Below are 17,477 nucleotides of genomic sequence, written 5' to 3' on the forward strand. Positions count from 1 at the left end.
ATTTAAGCTGTAATATAACTGAAATAAAATATGATAAAATCAAGTTTTTCGTGTATCTTAAAACCTTATTCTTGAGGGAAATCTGGCTTACCTAGAAAGGCAGAGAAGGACTTGAGGGATTCTAAAAAAGGCCTCCTTATCACTTTGAAGGCCTTCCCTGGCTCTGGCTTCTCATGCTGTCTAAGCAAATGTCAAAATATCCAGCTTCCTTTTCCTTCATGTGTCTCTAGCAGATTTTTATCATTCTGTTTAAGACTTGGGAGTTTTTCTCCTTCACTTGTAAATGGAACAAAGAACGAGAGAGGTGGGGAAATGGAAGTAACACAGAAGAAGATAAAATAGTGAGGTGTCTTGTGGTGAAATTAAAGGGCTGATAGAAAAAAAGAAAAGGGAAGTAACTTGCAAACCCCTGCTGTCTGTAATGAGGGCAGGAAGGCAAGTGGTTTCAGAATGATGGGAAGAAGAGAAGGCAGAGTTTTGGCCTATATGAAGGCTTGTCGATGATATTATAGAAAGATGTCAATAGTGTGGCACATTCTAGCTTCCAGAGGTGACTGTGAAAATCTCTCCCATCCCACATGCTCCTGGAGGGGAAGAGGTTTGGGTTTCCTCCTCCTTGAATCTGAGTGAGCTTGCGACTCACACGTAACCAGTGGAACGCAGCCTGAGTGGTGCTGTGTGACCTCTGAGACTCATCGCAAGAAGTGACGCAGCTTCCTCCTGTTCTGCTGTGACACTGTCTTTTGGAGCCCAATTACCCTGAAGATCCTCCTGGGTGAGAAAGCCCACATGGAGAACCCAACTGTAGGTGCTCCTGCCAAGCCCCTGCCCAGGCCTCAGACATGTGTAGGAAGAAACCTCCAGGTGATTCCAACCCCCAGCCTTGGAGTCACCCCCCAGACCAGCAAGTCTTCAGCTGAGGCCCCAGGCATCCTGGAGCAGGAACAAACCGTCTCTGTTAAGCTTTTCCTGAATGAATTTCTGACCCACAGAATCCACTGTTGTTATTTTATACTAAATTTGTGGCTGTTTACAGCAGAAACAACTGGAATACATAGCAGTCATCATTCTTACTGAAAATAATTGTTCCATTTGCTATTTCTAATACTATTTTCAAACCTAGGCTTATAATACTCTTATATAACAGAGGAATGACCCAAAGCTTCTGACCCTTGGCAGGTTTGACTCACTGTCATCTAATGGCAACACCCTCTGAATAGTTAGATTTCCTGACTATGCAATGAACTCTTGACTATTTAAAGAAAGTATTTATGGGAAAGGTGAAAAGCCTGGACAACTTTCAAATGAGAAGGAGCATGAGTCAGAGTTGGGTTAGTAAAGCCTTAGAATCACCTCAGCCCATCAGCTAATTCTCAATTCCAAGTGCATTGAGTTTGAACCCGCCAACGTGCAATTCACTGACTCAGAGCCTGTTTCATCTTTGGACACTTCACACTGGTGAAACAGTGTTTCTTGCATTGATCCCAAACTGTCTACCTAAAAGTTTTCACACTTTAGACTTAATTTCACTCTATAAGCCTAAGTCTAATCTCTTTTTTTCAAAAGTTTAATGGGGGCATGAATGGAGAACATCAGAATTAACATTATTTTGTGCAGACAGCATGTAAGTGCTGTGTACATGGACTTCCCTGCCACCCCACCACCATTTTAACTATTGTAAAGTGTATAATCCACTGGCCTTTAGTGCATTTACAGTGCTGTGCAACTGTTACCTCTACCTAGTTCTAATACATGGACTCTTAAACCTACCCTTCGTTAAGCTTCTCATCTTTACGAGTTTCTTATTTTTGGCAAGAAACAACAGATGTTGACAAGGTTGTGGAGAAATACGAACGCTTTTACACTGTCGGTGGGAATGTAAATTAGTTCCATCATTGTGAAAGACTGGGTGGTGATTCCTCAAAGATTTAGAACCAGAAACACCATTTGATCCCAGGAATCTCATTACTGGATATATACTCAAAGGAATAGAAATCATTCTATTACAAAGTTTCATGCACATGTATGTTCACTGCAGCTCTAGTCACAATAGCAAAGCCATGGAATCAACCTAAATGTCATCAATGATAGGCTGGATAAAGGAAATGTGGTACATATACACCATAGAATACTCTGTAGTCATAAAAAGGAATGAGACTGTGTCCTTTGCAGAGACATGGATGGTGCTCAACGCCATTACCCTCAGCAAACTAACACAGGAACAGAAAACCCAACACCGCATGTGCTAACTTCTAAGTAGAAGCTGAACAATGAAAACTCATAGACACAGGGAGGGGAACAACACACACTGGGGCCTACTGGGGTGAGGCAGCGGGAGGGAGAGCATTAGGAAAAATAGCTAATGCATGCTGGGCTGCATACTTAGGTGATGAGTTGATAGAGGGAACAAACCACCATGGCACATGTCTACCTATGCAATGAACCTGTCCACCTGCACATGTATCCTGGAAGCGAAAATAAAAATTTTTTTAAAACCATGAAAAACAACAAAAAAGAATTTCTTCTTTTCTCCTCACAAGACAGGGTGTTGAGCCTCCACTACAGGACTCCTCATCCTTCTAGCCCTGAGATGGAACCAAATTGGTTAGAAGTACCCACCCCAGGGGACTTGGATTAGGCCTTCTAGTTGGTCATTTCTCTTCTCCATTGAAAGGGTGAAAGTGGGCCAATGACATTTTTTATCAAGACTGCATATAGGTATTTTGAATTTCTACTTATTTTTGTGTCTGAGGTATATTAAGATTTGGAAAAACCAAACAAAAGGAGTCAAGAAGTTAAGTAGAGATTTGCTCATAACATATCTGCAGGTGCTGGGGAGTTGACAGAGCTTCAATTCACTGACCTCCTGGACGTCACTCTAGAACACTCTGGGGAGACTTCTCTGAAGGCCAGTCCAAGAAGAACCCTGGTGGTACCAAGGAAAGTTTCAATGACAGCGAAAATTAATGCACCCTGAAATATTAGAGGAAGAACTCAGAGCATCTGACCCAATTTACTCATTTTACAGATGAAAAACCTGAGACCCAGACAAGCAAGTTCTACTGTTAAGAATGAAAGAGAAAAATCATATGATCACTTCAACAGATGTCCCAAAAGTATTTTATAATACTCCACATTCACTCAAAATAAAAACATTAAACTAAGGTCAAATGGAAACTTCCTTAGTATAATATAAAAATCCTACAGCCAATATATTAAATGTTGAAATACTGAAGATTTTCACTCTGAGATCAGAACAGAACAAGGACATCTGTTAGTATCATTTCTACTTAACATTGTGTTAGAAGAATTAACCAGTATAATAAGGCATGAAAAAATGAAGGACATAAAAATTGAAAATAATGAATGTCATTATTTGCACACATTATGTGTAAATTATGTTCAGATTATTAGGATTAATACACATATTTAGGCAAAATGGTTTAAAGGTAGAAACTGACTTACACAGAGTCACTTGCTCTACAGCACAGGTGACATGCAGGGTTTGAGAGTGGTGACACTCTTTTCTATAACTGAAGCTGGACCAATTTGATAGCAACATTGGTGGAAAAAACCTTGATTCTTCCTTCACTTTATACTAAAAGATCAATTCCAGAGGAAGTTGTATTAGTGGTTACTTTTTGGGAGTGCAATTTCTAGGAGGGTCATGAAAGAGCCTCCTGTAATGCTGGTAATGTTTCACATCTTGATTTCTATTGTGGTTTATTAGGTGTGTTTGCTGTGTCAATATGCATCAAGCTTACTCTTAAGACTTGTGTACTCTTCCATATGCATGGTATACTTTAAAAATTACTGAAATACGTGTATTGGGCATATGTTTTATTAATATATTAGGTTGGTGCAAAAGCAAGTATGGTTTTTGCCATTACTTTTAATAGCAAAAATACATCACATTTTCCTTTATGCTTGGAAACTTTTTTTGTTTTTTTTTTTGAGACGGAGTTTCGCTCTTGTTACCCAGGCTGGAGTGCAATGGCGCGATCTCGGCTCACCGCAACCTCCGCCTCCCGGGTTCAGGCAATTCTCCTGCCTCAGCCTCCTGAGTAGCTGGGATTACAGGCACGCGCCACCATGCCCAGCTAATTTTTTGTATTTTTAGTAGAGACGGGGTTTCACCATGTTGACCAGGATGGTCTCGATCTCTCGACCTCGTGATCCACCCGCCTCGGCCTCCCAAAGTGCTGGGATTACAGGCTTGAGCCACCGCGCCCGGCTTCCTTGGAAACTTTTATAAAAAATACTAATTGGGAGTCCATGCATGCTAGGCAATGTAAGAAACACAGTATAGACATGTGATAGTCTGACGTGATAACGTAAATTGGCTGGGTAATGAGTACATCTGTCCTCCGCAGCCTCAGGACAGAAAAATCACTCTTTCTTTCCAAACTCAACATCTGGTTATGTCACCTCTCATCTGCAGGCTTTCCATTGCTTACAGGAATAAGCTCAAAACTCCTCAGCAAGATATATAAGATCACTGTTTCCAGATGTATATGCCTCAGTCACACTTCGCCGCTGCAATCCATTTCTCTCCACTGAATGGGCCAGTTACATGGAAATGCCTCAAGAGTGGTTGCAGCTCTGTATCTTTGCTGTCCCTTGTTTGTAATACTGCTCCTCTCTTCCACCTCGGCCTTTCAGACTCCTACTAGCACTGTAAAATCTCAGTTCCTAGACCTCTTTTACTCAGAGGCCTTCCTTAATGTACCCAAGTAGAGCAGAGCTTTCCCTTCTTTATACTACTGCTTTGCCTTATATTTGCAATGATTTGTGGTTTTTACTAATTTTAAATGCAAAATGCATAAGCAATACATACTATCCTCTTTAAAAATGAATCTTCGTGAGGATGCAGGACACAAAATCAACATAAATGTAATTTTTGTAATCAGTTGCATTTCTATACACTAACAATGAACTATCCAAAAAAGATAAAGAAAACAATCTCATTTACAGCAACATCAAAAAGGAAAAGAAAATACCTAGAATAAACTTAACCAATGACATTAAAGATCTGTACACTGAAACCTATAAAACATTGAAGAAAGAAATTGAGAGAGACCAAATAAATGGAATGATATCCCATATTTATGGATTGCCAGAATTACTTTTTTTTTTTTTTTTTGAGATGTAGTTTCACTCTTGTTACCCAGGCTGGAGTGCAATGGCACAATCTCGGCTCACCGCAACCTCCGCCTCCTGGGTTCAGGCAATTCTCCTGCCTCAGTCTCCTGAGTAGCTGGGATTACAGGCACGTGCCACCATACCCAGCTAATTTTTTGTATTTTTAGTAGAGACGGGGTTTCACCATGTTGACCAGGATGGTCTCCATCTCTTGACCTTGCGATCCACCCGCCTCGGTCTCCCAAAGTGCTGGGATTACAGACTTGAGCCACCACGCCCGGCCCAGAATTACTATTTTTAAAAGGTCAAACTTCCTGCCTTAGTCTGTTTGAATTGCTATAAATAAATACCTGAGGCTGGGTAATTTATAAAGAAAAGAGATTTATTTGGCTCATGGTTCTGCAGCCTATACTGGAAGCATGGCACCAGCATCTGCTTCTCGTGAGGACCTCAAGAGGCTTCCAATCATAGTGGAGGGGGTGTGAGCATGTGATGTGGCAAGAGAGGGAGCAACAGAAAGAAGTGCCAGTGACTTTTTAACAAGATCTCACAGGAACTACTGGAGTGAGAAGTCACTCATTATCCCAAGGACAGAACCAGGCTAGTCATGAGGGATCCACCCCCATGACCCAAACACCTGTCACATGACCCAAACATCTGTCACCAGGCTCCACCTCCAACATAGGAGATCCAATTTCAACATGAAATTTGAAATTTGGAGGGGACATATATGCAAACTATATCACTACCAAAAGCAATCTACAGTTTCAATGTAATTCCTATCAAAAGTCTAATGGGATTTTTCACAGAAATAAAAAAAGTAATCCTAAAATTCATATAGAATCACAAAAGTCCCCAAATTGCCAAAATAATCTTGAGCAAGAAGAACAAGGCTAGAGACCTCACACTTCCTGATTTCAAAATATATTGCAAAGCTACAGTAATCAAAACAGTATGGTACTGGCATAAAAACAGACATATGGACCAATGGAACAGAATAGAGAGACCAGAAACAAATCCACACATTTACAGCCAACTGATCTTCAACAAGGGTGCCAAGAACACACAATGGAGAAAGGATAGCTCTTCAATAAATGGTATTGGGGGGGAAAAAAAGGTTAAACTCTTTTTTGACCATAATTCCTCATTCATGTTCCTTCCCCTGCCATGTTTCCAGGGGTAACCACTGCTCTGAGTTTGGTGTGTATCTCAAGGGACCTTCTTTCCAAGACTCTGTGTCTTAGAGATCTGTCTATATTGTTACCTATGGAAAGAGATCCTCTAGTAACAGCTATATAAAATTTCATAGTGTGCATATGCCACATTTTATTTAACAGTTATTATATTGATAAATATTTGGGTTGTTTCCAATCTTTTTGGTCCAATCATACTATAGTAAACATTTGTAGCTCCATCTTTCCACATGTGTGGACATTTATTTAGTCTCTGAAAAGTGGAATTGCTTAATTATAAGTTAGGCAGCAGTTTTTTTTTTTTTCCTTTTGTTTTTCTTTTGGCAGAGTATTGCTCTTCTTCCCCAGGCTGGAGTGCCATGGCATGATCTCAGCTGACTGCAATTTCCACCTCCTGGGTTCAAGCTCTTCTCCTTTCTCAGCCTCCTGAGTAGCTGGGATTATAGATGGCCACCACCATGCCCAGCTAATATTTTATATTTTTATTAGAGATGGGGTTTCACCATGTTGGCCAGGCTGGTCTCGGATTCCTGACCTCAGGTGATCCATCCACCTTGGCCTGCCAAAGTGCTGGGATTACAGGTGTGAGCCACCACTCCCGGCCATCAGTTTTTAAAATAATTCTATTTCAGCTAGCTAGATTGTGAGCTGCTGTCATTGTTTTTTTTTTTTTTTTAACTGTAAGCTTACACAGAGCCTGCTGTGTGTATACTGTAGGACCCAGCAATCCTACCCAGTATAGTAAAGGGCTCAATGAATAGGGAATGAATCAATAGGTGAATAGATGAATGATTTTCAAGGTAATAGATTTGGCTCAGTTCTTACTGATATTTCCTGCTAGAAATTTGAAAATTAATGAGGATCAATTAGAGAAAAAAACAGACCTTCCAATATAATGCCATAAGTGAAGTGGGCATTAAAACATACATCGATAAGATGATTTTAAGGAGATAAAATGGTGAGACTACAATTTTAGGGGGAAGACCCATAACACAGTAGCTAACAGGAAAATGATGACAGAGCCGGGTCTTGGAAAACGCAATGTACAGAGCAACATGCTGTGGCCAGCGAGGCAGGTGCTTCCTGTCCTTCATTGTATACTGGTACTTGGAACACCAACCCTGCTCTTTGTGGCTTTCATGCTGGTCATGATTTCCAAGAACAAATGGACATGGACGGATATTTTCTCAATTATTCTCTAATTTTTACCCTTCCAGTTACTTGGTAAACATTTTAAAAATATATTACCCAAAAGGACACTGATGAAAGCAGCCTGTTCTTGGTGTAGAAGCCACTTCCAGGGCCGGAAGACAGCACGCAGGGAGAGTGCATGATGTGCTCCATGGGCACAGCCAGGCATCAGGACCTATTTTGGTTTTACCCAAATAAGGGAGTCAGGGTAACATAAAGGTTCAGGTGCCCTGGCCTGCTGTTTAGGAGTTCCACTTAACAGAATCAAACCAAAATTGGTGCTATTCACATTTTGGCCAGATAATTCCTTGTCCTGGGAGGCTGTCTGGTGCTTGGCAGGACATTTAGCAGCATCCCTGATCTCTAGTCACTGAATGCCACTAGCATCCCTCAGTTGTGACAACAAAAAAGACTCCTACATGGCCAAGTGTCCCCTGGAGACAAAACTGCCCCTAGTTGAGAATTACTGCATTAATTCGATTTTCCTGATTTCATTTAAGAGATTCCTTTAAAATCCTTCAAAGACATCTTTAAAACTTTGTGGGTTTTTTCTTTTTCAACTTTTATTTTAGAATTAGGGAGTACATGTGAAGGTTTGTTATGAAGGGACATTGCGTGATGCTAAGGTTTGGGGTATGATTGAACCCATAATCAACACAGTGAGCATGGTACCCAACAGGTAGTTTTTCAGCCTTTGGCCCACCTTTCTCTAGTAGTCCCCTGTGTGTATTGTTCCCATCTTTACGTACATTTGTACCCAATGTTTAGCCCTCACTTAACACGTGAGAACATGTAGTATTTGGTTTTCTGTTTGTATATTAGTTCACTTAGGCCTCCAGCTGCAACCATGTTGCTGCAAAGAATGTGATTTCCTTCTTCTTTTTCACTGCGTAGTATTCCACAGTGTATAGGTACCACATTTTAAATACCCAGGCCACTGCTGATGGGCAGCTGGGTTAATTCCGTGTTTTTGCTATTGGGAATAGCACTGTAATGGTAGAATAACTTATTTTCCTTTGGGTGTATATCCAGTAATGGGATTGCTGAGCCGAATGGTAGTTCATCTCTTAGTTTCTTTGGTTATTTTGATTATCCTCTTCTTTTAGATTATTTTGTACATGTTTACTTATTTGTAAATGAATTCATACTGGAAGTGTGTAGTGCAGAGGTAGCACAACAGGATTTAAGTTGGATCCTCCAATTTCTAGCTTTATGACTTTATGTAAGTCACCTAACTTCTCTGAGCCTTAGTTAACCTCATCTGCAAAATGGAGACACTACAATGCTTGCCTCAGAGGGTTGCTGTGAGGGTTAGATGTAATGATATGCGTATAAAGTTCCATAACTGCAGTTTCTTCTAAAAATCATAATTTTATAACCCCAGGCATGCATACTGTCCATTTATTTTAAAAATGACATGACTAAAGACTATTATGTAATCAGTCATACTAAAAGAATTTGTATTTGAAACATTATAGCACAGGTAAGTGCCAGTCATTGCATTTGTTCAGTATATAGGAAATGCTTAGGGTCTGTGTGAATTCTCAGACCTCATTCATAATCTGTTGCCCTTAGGGCTTTGGGGGCTGTAGACTAAAGGTAACTGCCTTGAGCACCTCTATATTGTTTACTTACATTGCTCTTTGTAAAGGAAAGACTTTCTGGTCCCATCTTCTGGCCAGGGCACATCAATGAGAAATTTCTCCTAGGTGGAGGTCACCCTCCCACCACCTCAGGGAAGTCTAGAGGTGAGGCTTCTGCGGCTCTTGCTCATCCTAAGAACACCTGCCACCTGTAAGAAGAGGGCCTCACACCCTCGGGCCTCCTTCCCCTGGGAGCACTTGCTCTTCCTTGCCTTCTTTTGGGGTTAGCTTTCTCATTCCCATCTCCATGACTCCAGGAGCAACCTGTAGCTCTGAGATGGCCTGCCTTTCATTTCAGTCTCAGGGCAAGCTATACTGTCTATGAGAAGACAGCCACTGGGCTCCCGGCTCACTCCTACCTGCAGGCTTTGCAACGGACTCTGTGAGTGAGTCATCCGTATCACATGGCGCTCACCTGTATACACCAAAGGGTGCTTATCATGAGCACTTGTGACTCTGCCCAGGAATGTTTCAACCTGTAGAAAGGAGTTAGTAGCCTCAAAGCAGATGAGCTCCAGCATGACCTGACTCCACAACACAGGCTTTGTATTCTTCCTTTCCCTTCCCTGTCTCATTTCCCTATACCTACCACTGTTTCCTAGGATCACCTCACAAGAAAAGAGCTTATATTCAATTCTTATCTCCAGCTTGGCTTCTGCGGGGGCAGCCCAAACCCAGAGAAAGTCTCCCTCAAAGCTGCGTTATTATTGCTTTCAAACAATTACCTTTGGATAAAAAAATGTTTTTCAGATTTAACTATTAACTTGAGGACACAGCAAAGCTAGTGAAAAGTGAAAGGAAGCTGAGGTTAAAACCACAGCACTGGCTGATGAGCAGCATGCAGTAAAATGAATGATAAAACCAGATGCTTTCAGAGTGAGGAAAAATTCTGATCTATTATTTATTCTAACTTCCTCATTTCACAGACATGGAGATGGAGCTCAGGGTCCCACAGCCTCCCCCCCCCCCCCCCCCCCCCCCCCGGCAGGCCGGCTCTGTTCCTGCCTGCAGCCACAGACCTCCAGCCTTCCACTAAAGTCAGCATTGCCTGCCCTGGGGCAACCCCTGTTTCTCTGTGTGTCTCCTCGCAGTCTGGGCGTGGTGCCTGGGGAGCCAGCGCTACTTTGCTGCATTGTGTAATTTGGGATCAACTTGCCTGACACTTAAAAAGACCTGAAACTTCGGGAGGGTGGAGCCCTGTTAGAGGAGGTCACTGGCAGAACCACAGTAACCTCCAAAGGGCAGGGGTCTATGTCAGCTCCAGCTCCTCCACCACCCCAAATCCCAAAAAGCCGCCTCCTATTCTTACCGTGGCTCTCTGGCTGTCTCCCCAACCTGCATCTCTGACTTTTCAGGCCCTGACCCCTCCCTCGTCACCCCAATCCAAAACATTTCAGGAGAAGCTTGCATTTCTTGTTTGCAGCAGAACTCTCCTTAAAGAAGTTGATCTTTCTACTCCTACCCACAAAGCTTTGATGAGCTATTTAACAGTCATGATTTAATCTTTCCTGTGGACAGTTCTCCATGCATTCACCCAGCCTGGAATATGCGCCTTTTGCCCTTTTGTGACTTGATCAGATTTTTTCTCCCAGCAGGCTTCCTCCTCTCATGCATACAATGCCTGAAAAGAAATACATATTCTTAAATGATGCTGTCACCTCTCACTCAGAGGAGGAATAAATGTGCCAGAAAGCATTCACAGCTAATTCTGTGGAACAACTGGGACATTTAATAGCTAGCATTTTGTTAGCTCCATAGGGAAGTTAATGATTTGATTTGATTTATTGAGGAGTTTTGTTTGTTATGCTTTGCTGTGTTTTGCCTCCATGCAGAGAAGGAGAAAATGACAAAAGAAGTGTAAGGCTCAGGTAGAGCTCTCTTTTAAGGCAGGATTTCTCAGCCTCAGCACTGTTCATAGTTGGGGGTGAATACTTCTTTTCTGCTGGGGCCTGTGCTGTGCAGCAGAGGCTGTGGAGTGGTGTCCCTGACCTCTACCCAGCAGATGCCAATAGCACCCTTCTTCCAACTGTGACAATCAAAAATGTCTTCAGACATTGCCAAGTGCCTCCTCAGAGCCAAAACCACCCCTGGTAGAAACTACCATCTTAGAGTCATCAAATATTGGTTATTCGGATGCCACATCACCAAATCACCTTCTGCTCCATCTCAACTTTTCTCTAACCCTTAGTTAAGGGATTGCCACTTACTGGTTATCCGATGTGGCTTGTTAGTTACGTCTGAATCTGCCTGTAAACTAAGAATACATAATAATACAAAGAGAATCTAGTTTATAAATCTATTGTTAGTTTAGCTTAAGTTAGTCCCTCTTCCAGACATGAATATACACTGAAGTAAAAAAAAAAAAAAGTAAGTTTCTGAATCAGTAAAACTGACCGTCAAAACATGTGCCAAGGAATTTTGGCTGAAAGACATCTACCAGCAGCACAGGCTGGATTTTATATCCCAAACAACAAGAGGGTGCTTAGGGAACCAAACAAGGAATAACCACACACATCTAAAGAGAAAATTACATACAGTCTGTCTCAACTCAACTTATGTTTCCATTAATGAATTAGCTCATCTGTCATTAGTAAATTTACAGTTACCAATGACATATAACTTAATGACATGGAAGCTTTCTTGGTTCATATGTGTTTTTTCCCAAGGCGAAGGGAGCCTGAGAGGAGAGGGTCAGCAGAATTACAACCTCCAACAGGAAGAGAAGCCTCTGGCTTGCCCGTGGGACTAGAAGGAGACCATTCAGATCTAGCGTATCATGCTGTAACATAAAAACCTATGGTCACAGGAAAAGAAAAGGCTGGAAAACATCTAACCAGGGAATGTTCTGGCTGATGAATGGGCATGGTGGGGTTCCCTCATAAGGATCCCGGTGAGCATGAGGTACTAGTGATTACAGACTTGTCTACTTTCTTCTGTTTTTTAGGAGACAGATAAAATTCAAGATACCTCAGGCTGTCAGCAAGTCACGTCTGGATGACAAGAAAACAATAAAACATGATGCTGTCTGAGCAACTGGTACAGGAAGACTGGACTCATTGCTGAGGAAATCAAAGCTTCTTTGCAAAAGGCAAGTTCACGTCTCTTCCCAGCACATACATATTATGCTGCTGACAGATCCTGATATCACCCTCATCTCAGTTTTACTAAGCATCATGTTTTTCCTGTATTATGATCCAGATGGTGACAATCTGTGGCCAAGACGCTGCCGGGAGATGACTACAGGCACAGGAGAGGAGGTTCAGGAAGGTCAGTGAGTGCATGTGTATTTCAGATGAACGGGCTGTCATCCACGTCAATATTTAAATAAATTCTTCCTTGTCCCTAAGCAAACTCTTGAATAGCTGACATTCTGCTAACCGGAATTCTCTACTAACTGTCACTTCTGCACATCTGTTGTCCAAATATGATTGGCGGTTATGGTGGAGATGCTGTAGGATTTCAGGGGATTCTTAAAAATCACCCAAGAAAGTTGGGATGAGGTTGAGAATCATTTTAGGGCTTAATTCATTTTTTCTGGGTTCAAATTTTATTTCTGGGTTCAAATTTTTTTTAAATTGGTATTCTAGGTATAAAACACATATGGTGGCCAGGCGCGGTGGCTCAAGCCTGTAATCCCAGCACTTTGGGAGGCCGAGGCGGGTGGATCACGAGGTCAAGAGATCGAGACCATCCTGGTCAACACGGTGAAACCCCGTCTCTACTAAAAATACAAAAAACTAGCTGGGCGTGGTGGCGCGTGCCTGTAATCCCAGCTACTCAGGAGGCTGAGGCAGGAGAATTGCCTGAACCCAGGAGGCGGAGGTTGCAGTGAGCCGAGATTGCACCATTGCACTCCAGCCTGGGTAACAAGAGCGAAACTCCCTCTCAAAAAAAAAAAAAAAATATGGTGATTCTCTGTAAGCTGGTCAGTGGCAGAAAAGAGCTGTCCAGTTGATAGGTTTATTTTAATTTGCTTATCCAAATGTTCAGAAACCAGCTTCAACTTTCTAATCTTATTATTACAACCAAAGATCAAATTATGGAGTTGCAATAATGATGGGAAAATATCTTGATTTCTGCTTTTGAAGGGGAGTTTTGTAGTCTGTTTTCACTAGGGAAAGGGGTTAAAAACAAAAGTACAATTGAGGGGCTATGGGGCTCAGCTTATAGCATTGTGACAAAATGTTGGATTTCAGGAGTGTATAGGTTGGGGCCTCCCACATTCATCTGTGTGATTGTGCACTATTTATAGTGTTTTTTTTTTTTTTTTTTTTGAGGCAGGGTCTCATTCTGTTGCCCAGGCTGGAGTGTAATGGCATGATCACAGCTCCCTGAACTTCTATCTGCTTGGCTCAAAAGATCCTCTCACCTCAGCCTCTCGAGTAAGTGGGATCACAGGCATAAGTCATCATGCCCAGCTAATTTTTATATTTTTAGTAGAGACAGGGTTTCACCATGTTGGCCAGGCTGGTCTCAAACTCCTGAGCTCAAGTGATCCACCTGCCTCAGCCTCCCAAAGTCCTAGGATTACAAGCATAAGCCACTGTGCCAGCCTATATTGATTTCTATATGCATTAATAAAGAGAATCTTGACCATGACTACACAGATAGATTAGCAGCAGAAAGGATGCTTTCCTAGCCAATGTGAATACTAAATGTTAAAACATATAAGGCTGAGGTAGAGACAGAGTGACAACAAGGTATCCTTGTATCACTGACAAAGGAGAATTAAGAGCAGTAGCTTGTAGCCTCAGGGTTCAGAAGCATAACCCTGGCCCATTCCCTGACTTTTTTCCTTTATAAACACTGGAAAACAAATAGTGCAGTGAGATTCCCTACGTCAATTCATTGTAAGTCACTTGCTACTTCTAGGTCAAGCCAATTGGATTACAGATTAAGTGAGGGAGGCCATAGGAATGTCTACAGGGGATGAGTTTTTTTTCTTCTGTGCCATTTGAATTGGGGGCTTGACTGAACCTTTAGACACTCCAGCCAAAAGATGTCTCTTGTGAGGGCACTGGCTTTCTTCGCTAAAGAGGTGTTAAAAATATATCCTCCATAACAGAAGAGTTTGGAGGAATAATTAATAATAAACTGTTTAAAAGCTAAGCAGTAATCATGAAAAAAAGTTTATCATGGTAGCCAATGGCTTTAAGCATGTGCTTCTGGCAAACCACCAGAAAAAAACGCCATACTTTTATCTTGCTGCTGTGTGTGCTTGGAAATAGAGGAATTTTCTTTGGCAGAAGATTCCTAGAAAAATTGTATTTTCAAAGACTAGCCAGTTCTGGGTCAGACATAGGAAGCATCCCACACCCTGTGTCTCCTACCGAATGCAGCTACAAAGCTTCGAAAGAAGGCAACGAGGAGTAATTTGAGGGCTCTGGGAAATAAGTGCTTCACAGGAAATGTAAGCCATGAAATGCTTATATTAGAAAAGAAAAATGTCTCAAATCAACAACGGATATTCTCCTTAAGAAAGTAGAAATAAGAGCAAAATAAAACTAAGTAAACAGAAGAAAAAAATACCAAATGGCAGAAGTCAGTGAAGTTGAAAACAGAAAAGCAAAACTAGTGAGACAAAATCTTGGTTTTTTTGAAAGAGTAATAAAAATGGTAAGTTTTAAGCCAGACTGACAGAATAAAAAGAGAAAGAAAAAGAAAAGAGACAAAAAAGAAACAAATTACCATGACTGTAAATGGAAGAGGGGAAATCATTATAAGTCCCATGGACATTGAAAGGATAGCAAGCAATACGACAAGCAACTCTACACATAAATACGGCCGCTTAGATTTAATGAAGTAATTCATCAAACACCACAAACTATTGAAATTCATCTTTGATGAAATAGATAAACCTGAATAGTACTATATCTGTACTTTATCTAAAAATAAAATAAAATAAAATAAATAATTTAACTACAAATAAATTTTTAGATTAAAAAACCTCCTGAAAAAGTAATCTCCAAGTGCAGAGAGTTTGGTGGGCGAATTTTATCAAACATTTAAAGAAGAAATACCTCTTAATTCTACACATTTTCTTCCAGAAAACAAAAGAGGAGAGAACATTTCACAACTTATTTTATGAAACCAGCATTACTTTGGTACCAAACCTGGGCAAAGATAGTACAATAAAAGTACAGACCAGTATCCCTCATGAACATAGACACAAACATTCTCAGCAAAATATTCCAGCAACATTCATCAAGAAATTCAAATCCAGTATTACATTAAAAGGAACTATCCCAAGAATGCAAGATTTGTTCATCAAAAATGAATTAATGGAATCTGTCAAACTATCATTATAAAGAAGAAAAAAAAAACACATGATCATATTAATTTAAGCAAAAAAAGCCTTTGGCAAACTTAAACATGTATTCGTGGCAAAAACTTTCAGCAAACTAAGAATAAAAGAGAACTTCCTCAACTTTCTAAAGGGTGTCTACAGAAAACCTGCAGCTAACATCCTACTCCATGCTCAAAGACTGAATGCCTCTAAAAGAGGAACAAGACAAGATAGCCACTTCTGCAATCCAACTGTTCTTCAACTAATGTATGAGTCAAACAGGCCATGGTAGATTCATACAATGAAATAGTACTTAGCAGTAAAAAGGAACGGACTATTGATGCAACAGCTTGGATAACACTATACTTAGTAAAAGAGAGCTAGTCTCAAAAATTTACAAACTGTATTATTCTATTTATTTGATTGTCTCAAAAAATGTGCTGGAAGACAGATTGGAGGTTACCAGGGATGACAGGTGGGGAAGGTGATGACCACAAAATGCAGCATGCAGTGCTTTATTGAGGTGGTGGAGCTGTTCTTTATCCTGCTTATGGCAGTGTTCACATGAATCTATACATGTGTTAAAATTCATAGAAATGTACACCAAGAAATGAAAAAAAAACAACCCTTGAGAAATCCTTTAGGCCACCTGCATTCATTCAAACAGGAGGATATGTAAGCCATTTTAGCTAGACTATATTGCTGGGGAAAGAAATTCCATGATTTCTCCTAGGACCATCCAGCCTTCTCCCAACTACCACCTTGCTTTTCAGCGTCCCTCTCTCCACCTTTTTCAGATTTCCTTTCTGCCATCTGCATCTCTGTGTTCACCTCCAAATCTGCTCCCAGAAAATGTTCTTGTGTCCACCACTGGCTATGAGTCAGTGAGTTACCTTGTGCCAGGCTGTCTGCGTATTAAGTCTTCATTTTAAATATCTAATCAGAGTCTCTCCTTTAAGGGAGTTCCAGGGACCTAACAGCAGAAAGGAGTTGTTTTGGGAAATCCTTCCAGTGCCCCTGAAATCACTTATTTAGGCAGCTGCCCGTGGATAATGTTGGCCCCGCTGCTGACTTTTTGAAACCTTCCATTGTTCTCAGCAGTGCCTTTAAATTTAGATTATTTTACCACATGTCATAAAATGGCCACCAGCAGGAGAAAGACAGCATTAACCTATCTTTCAACCATGGAATATAGGTGAGTTTTTTTTCCAGGAGATCCTATAATACGTGATCAACCTCTAAGCCAATAACAATTGCCAAGAAGGCATGGGCTGTGTGGTGGACTAATCAGCAGAGGGAAAATGTCTCCTACAGGGTCTTCATCAGTAGATAGAGCAATGATGTTGAAGCCTCCCAGACCCAGGTTCTAATCCTGCCTCTCTCTTAGTTATTTCAAGCTGATGATTTTTTGCTAAAAATAAAATTTTGAAAGTTATGTATGAAGCATTTGGTAGCTAGGAGGCACTCGATAAACAGTACCAAAATAATTGTAACAGCCCAGAACCAGCTCAGTTAGCTGCCAATATTTGAAACCATCATAGCGATGGAAACAAACGTGAAGAGGAAATGATGATGTGACAGGTGCTGTGGAGCTTGAAGGAAAATAAGATATTTCTAATTCATTACTCTCTGAGGTGAAACTTAAGCCAAATAGGATATTTTTAGTCTATTAGTCTCTGAAATTTTTAGCAACCCCTAGTGTACAAAACAGCTTAAATAAATTTTTTTTATTCACCTGTTGTATCAAAATATACTAGAGGGAGATCTGGAAAGTATAGTGATTCACAGACATCTGCATAAATAGGGATACTAGAATTTTATTTCATAGGCCTTAAGGGGGAAATAAACACCTTCTACTGCAGTGGTTCCCAGCCTTGGCTGCCCATTAGAATAACCTGGGGAGCTTTTAGAAGCCTTGAATACCAGGCCATTAGACTCAGACCAATACCAGTATACTAGCAGGATGAGAACCATGTGGTTACAATGCAGAGTCAAGGTTGGGGGCCACTGTGCTACAGGTAT

The 17,477-nt window shown here is 41.0% G+C and overlaps 1 protein-coding gene across 1 annotated transcript in view; it reads left to right on the top strand.

Annotated features, from left to right (window-relative positions):
- Positions 1-12,247, top strand: part of STK31 (serine/threonine kinase 31) — a 492,334-nt gene extending 480,087 nt beyond the window's left edge. Inside the window, exon 20 of the transcript XR_012512174.1 lies at positions 12,114-12,247. The gene's annotated coding sequence lies outside the window, so the exon portion shown is untranslated. The remainder of the gene's footprint in view (positions 1-12,113) is intronic.
- The last annotated feature ends 5,230 nt before the right edge of the window (positions 12,248-17,477 follow it).

Source organism: Saimiri boliviensis, chromosome 10 (genome assembly GCF_048565385.1).
Source record: "Saimiri boliviensis isolate mSaiBol1 chromosome 10, mSaiBol1.pri, whole genome shotgun sequence".
NCBI lineage: Eukaryota > Metazoa > Chordata > Mammalia > Primates > Cebidae > Saimiri > Saimiri boliviensis.